Below are 6,000 nucleotides of genomic sequence, written 5' to 3'. Positions count from 1 at the left end.
GTTGAAATCTGTGTAGTGAGGCTCCGATCCTTGGTCCTATAGCGCCCTTTGCACATTCCCAGGTCTGCGGGAATGTCCAGGCAGAGAACCGTTATTTCTCCAGTTCTGTTAATGTTTTGTGGCAGACATGTCCCGCAGGAGGGGGACTACAGCTTTGCTTCCCGCACCGCTGGTGAAAATTGAGTTGTCATAGCACAGGGAGTCCACGATCATTTCTAATCACCCCAACCCCTGGTGGGAAGCATTTAGCTTTGGGTCAGTTGCACAGACCAAGGCAGGTATGAGGACAACCAGGGCAACAAGCCCATCTTCGCCACCTAGGTGCTGCATGTGGCCATGAAGTCACCGGAAGATAAAATGTTAAATGTTCTTCCTTCTCAACAGTTCTCTTAATTAAAGACCAATACGCGCCTTCTGTTCCCAGGCTCCCAGCCCTGAAGGGGTCTCTTCTGACACTTTGAAGGCAGCACATTTTGAAGTGCTTTTTCCCGATGCCTTCCTCATCGGATGCAGACCATTTTTATACGCATCAAACAAAAGATGACTCATCTACACTGATCCAGGAATTGGCTTTTTTTAATTGGCTGATCTCTATGGGGGAGTGGGGAGGACTCAGCTACTAATGGAAAAGGTTAAGCTTTTCAAACTTTATGTGAAATCAGAATGAAGATGGCCGAACAAAATAAAGCAGCCTCGGTGGGCGGGGTGTTTTGAGTGAGTCCTGGGTGAGACCACACGTGGGATAGAACCGCTCCTTCTCAAGCCAAAAACAGGCTTGTTTTTCAAATGCTTCCCCATCTCAATGAAGAGAGAATGAGAGAGAAAGAGGAAGACTCCAAATACAAACCTAAGCCTCTTGAATTTTATCAGATCCCAGGGTGTCTCACTTCTGTCCCTACGTAAGTCAGAAGAGACCGTCTCGCTCCATGCGTCTCACAAGATTCAACACCGGATGGCAGGCATTCGGATTTTTCTGTTATTACGGTGACTTTTTCCCTTTCATCTTTTCATCCAGATGACTGTAAAAACTGCAAGGCGATTAAAGCCATCTACTCCTTTATCGGAGGGTTTATGGACAGCAGTTCTCAAGCCTTGGGGTCAACGGACCCTTTAAGTATTTTGTTTTAAGCCTTAGATTACTCACGTGTTAACAGTTGGGGCGAGCTGTTGAGAAAATTAAAGAAGGCAGAGGGGAAAGTCAGGTTAAACCAGATGCTGACAGAAAACCCTAAATGTGTCCATATAGAGTTTTGCGCAGCTCTACACAACTCCGCCTTGAGCTGGTTGGAAATGCTACTTTCATCTTAGGTACTTCCCATTCTCAGGAACAGTATACACCTTGTAGACAGAAGTGTGCATTTACATTTTAGGTCAATTTTCAGCTTTTCAGTTCCAGAAGAACCTCCTTCCTAGATCCCCAAGCATGGTGTGGATTTCTTGGTCATAGCTTTAGGATAAAATATACTCTAACTCTGCCCATAAAATCCCCCAGGTCCAGCCCTGCCCCCTGCAGTCTCACTGCCTGCTCCCCAGTCCACACCTGTGCCCCTCTGTGCCTGGGGCCATCCCATTGTCTTTTCGGTTCCTTCCCCTCAAAGCGCCCTCCACCTGGAACATCCATTTTCCTCTCATTCTAATTCATCCTTCAGCGTTCATTCTCAAGGTACCATGATTCTGTGGGTTCCCCCCATTCTTTTCTCACTTGGTATGGCCCCTTTTAGCATTTGAAAAATTGTAAGTAAATAATGTGTAATATTTTGTTTCACGACATCTTCTCTACCAGGTCGTGCCTGGCAGATGGCAGGAGTTCAATGAATAGTTTGTTGGATGCATGGAAGGGAGGAAGAAGGGGAGGAAGATGGAAAGAAGGGAGGAAGGGAGGCCGGGGGAGGGAGGGGAGGAGAGAGCGTAGATGCACCTGCAGCGGAGCCTCACTGTGGTGGATACTGTGAGGCACCCCAGATCTCCTCTAGTGAAGGGCTGCTGCCCCGGCCCCTGGAAGTGCTATCAGCACTGTTGGTCACTATGGCGACTGCCTCAGCTGCAGACAGCTGCCTCCCCAAGGTCACACCCCTTCTCCAGAGCATTCCACAGGTTGGCCAAGGCTGTCATAGTCTGTGTTAGAGTTCAGCTTCTCCCTCTGCCCAACGTGTTTCCTCATTCTCCTTTGCACAGGGCTGGACCTTGAGAGCATTTCCAGGTAGACCTCAGGCACTAAACTCTGTTTCAGAGTCTGCTTATGGGAAAAGCTAACCTGAGACTCATAAGCCTCTCCTAGAAAATGGATGCCCCTTAAGCCTAGGATGGACCAAGCCCTGAAAGTCAGGCTTCTGGTGGCGGTGGATAGGGGGACACTCAGCGAGATTCCCAGCTGCATCTCTAAAGCTGACAGTTTAGGCAAAAACCTGAGAAGAAGGGCCTTTCTAGAACTGTTGGAATCAGCAATGAGGCACTTGAAGTTCTCTACTGAAAGTAATTTTAAAAGTAGAAAAAGTCACAGAAAGTCCTGGTGCCTGGCAACATACTAAGTACTCAGCAAATGTTTGTTGAAACAATGAAAGCTTCTCTTTTTTTCTCCTGTTCTCTCTTTCTCCCCTAAGAATTTAAAACCAGAGAAAGATAATAAGACTAAAACATTCAGCTCCATCAGTTGTTTTCTCTAAGTCACTTGTTTTTAGCATGAAAGTGATAACTATTTGTAATGTATTTTTCCATTATCTTCTTTGTGCAGGAGGTTTTTAAATTAATTTATTCTCTCCCTGCATCAGGTTGTCTTATAATTGAAGACGTGACGTGTTTGTCTTCCAAATGCTTTTGGTGATGTCTTTTTTGCTGTTAACATCTTCTTTGTCTACACTTGTGATCCCTGCCAAATTGCCCATAGAACAGCAACTCAAATACATAAATTATGGGACCACATAGGCACCAATCACATCTGTTTGAGTCCAAATGTCTTGAGAGAGTTTTCTTTTTGCAAAACCAACACAGTCACATCTAGATTAACTGGAACATTTGGAGGATGGGTTAGTCTGGATAATATATTTATTCTGGCTGATTTCCAGTTAACCAGAACTCCACTGATATTTCCCAACCCTGATGCAGAAAATCTTTATAAAATGTATTGATCCTCTTGATGCTCTTATCAAGGAGAGTGGAGATAATGGACAATTTCAGAGGCAGAATCTAGTCATGTCATGGCAAGCATGTTGGACTTTGAGGCTTTGATATCAGTCATATCCTTGCTTCTGACTCAAGCCAGGACCACATCCTCAGGTTCTCAATTTCCTCTACAAAGAAGAAGATGCAAAACAACCTTTCAGATTTGGTGCATCCCCATCAATCCTAAAGGAAATCAACCCTGAATATTCATTGAAAGGATTGATGCTGAAGCTCCAATACTTTGTCCACCTGATTCGAAGAGCTAACTCATTGGAAAAGACCTTGATGCTGCAAAAGATTGAAGGCAGGAGGAGAAGGGGCAGCAGAGGATGAGATGGTTGGATGGCATCACCAACTCATGGTGATGAATCTGAGAAAACTCCAGGAGATAGTGGAGGTCAGAAGAGCCTAGTGTGCTGTAGTCCATGAGATTGCAAAGAGTTGGACATGACTTAGTGACTAAATAAGAACAAAACCAGATCTGAAAACTCCTTGGTTCCCAGAAGCAGTATTCATACTCTTTCATTCCATTTGGTTATAGAGGTCAATGAAGACTGTTTGGGGCTCTGGGTTGCATCTACCCTCACAGTAAAAGCTGATCTTTAGATCTGTATTTGCTGGATGTCTAGTCAATATTCAAACATCTGTTCACATGGATTTAAATTCCCATGTCCTAGTTCTTTCTCCTCAAAGTGGAATGAAGAGTGAAAAAAATGAAGTTAATTGGACCATAACCCATAGATGGTCTACACTGCATGGATTCAAAATGCATGTCCTAATGCCTCTTGATGAAAGTGAAAGAGGAGAGTGAAAAAACTGGCTTAAAATTCAACATACAAAAAACTAAGATCATGGCATCCGATCCCATCACTTCACGGCAAATAGATGGGGAAACAGTGATGGATTTTATTTTCTTGGGCTCCAAAATCACTGCAGATCGTGATTGCAGCCATGAAATTAAAAGACGCTTGCTTTGAATTTAAAAGATGCTATGATCAACCCAGACAGCATATTAAAAAGCAGAGACATTACTTTGCCAATAAAGGTCCGTCTAGTCAAAGCTATGGTTTTTCCAGTAGTCACGTATGGATGTGAGAGCTGGAGCATAAAGAAAACTGAGCACCAAAGAATTGATGCTTTTGAACTATGGTATTAGAGAAGACTCTTGAGAGTCCCTTAGACTGCAAGGAAATCAAACCAGTCAATCCTAAAGGAAATCAGTCCTGAATGTTCATTGGAAGAACTGATGCTGAAGCTGAAGCTCCAATACTTTGGTCACCTGATGCAAAGAGCTGACTCATTGGGAAAGACCCTGATGCTGGGAAAGATTGAAGGCAGGAGGTGAAGGGGATGACAGAGGATGAGTTGGTTGGATGGCATCACCGACTCGATGGACATGCATTTGAGCAAGCTCCAGGAGTTGGTGATGGACAGGGAAACCTGGCATGCTGGAGTCCATGGGGTCACAAAGAGTCAGACAGGACTGAGTGACTGATCTGAACTGAACTGAACACAACTGGGGAAGTTCCAGAGGTGATGTAACAGAAAGCATCAGGACTGGGATATGGAGCCTAGACTCTGCTTCTTGTCCTGCCAAGGCAAGTTTTTCTCCCCATTCTAGTCTTGTCATCCAGTCCAAGTATAAGGCTGCTCTGGGGTCTCTAATAGACTGTGACCTCAGCTTCTTAGATCAGAATTTCTGAACCTCAGCAGTATTGGCATTGAGACTGGATACTTCTTGGTGGGGACCATTCTGTGCCTCATAGGATGTTGAGCAGCATCTCTAGATGACTTTGTTCGTCTCTGATAATGAGGCAATAATCAGAAAAGGGGTGGGGCCAAGTCACGCATCTTAGACTCTTTCTTTTTTCCCCTTGATGCCTAGTGAGCCATTTCTGTTCCTTCATTTAGTAGATGTACATTAATACTTGCTATGAACTAGGCATTGTCCCAGTTGCTAAGAACCTCAAGACACCATGCCCTGCCTCCAGGGGAGTCTCTTTGGGGCTGTTTATGTGGCTGTCTCATTATGTACTTCATGGACCTCCACCACCCAGCTCTTTATTTTAACAAGAAGGGGACTTTCTGACTAGAGTACGGCTTACGTGTGCACACATGGGCATAGGGTGGGACTCCTTAGAGCAAACATGTCTTATGGGAACTCTAACATATAGAAAAAAAAAAGCCTAGATACCTGACCTTTTATTTATGATGAAGTCTAGGGACTCTGTCTGAATTTCTGCTGACTTCTAATGAACTCTTCCCAGTTTCATGCAACATACACATAGAAGACAACTCGGCTGCCACTGAGGTCAGAGACAGGACTGAGTCCCATCCACAGATGCTGCATGTACAAAGCTGCCAATTTCCTATAGGAAACCATTCAAAACTGCATTTATCCAGAGAATAGTTCCTCTACTTATGGGTAGAAATCACATGGACTAATGCTTGATCCTCAGAGGTAAAGAGTGTTGAATTTGCCTCTGGCAGAAGCTGAGGGAGACCGAGAACAGACGTCATTCACAGCTGGGGACAAATGTCTTAGACGCCACCAAGCAGTTCCTTCTGCGTTTGCAGCCTGGAGATTAACAGGCTGTCCCCAAATACGCGACTGGAGACTTGTTCTCGGTGGCTGTTAGCACAGCCAAATCCATTTGCCTCAAATTCAAGAGGAAGGAAGCTGGTCTTTCACCAGAACTGAAGGGACTGCTGGTGGTTCAGCACGAATCCCTAACACACTTTCTTGTGTATGATTCTGCACTCATTAACCAACCAACCAATAAAACAACAAAACACTGAAAAAATATATTGACGCAACCAGCTATTATATGATTGTTCCTT

This window comes from Bison bison, unplaced genomic scaffold (assembly GCF_000754665.1).
Source record: "Bison bison bison isolate TAMUID 2011002044 unplaced genomic scaffold, Bison_UMD1.0 scf7180017864167, whole genome shotgun sequence".
NCBI classification, from domain to species: Eukaryota; Metazoa; Chordata; class Mammalia; order Artiodactyla; family Bovidae; genus Bison; species Bison bison.
Note: the sequence above shows the minus strand (reverse complement) of the source record.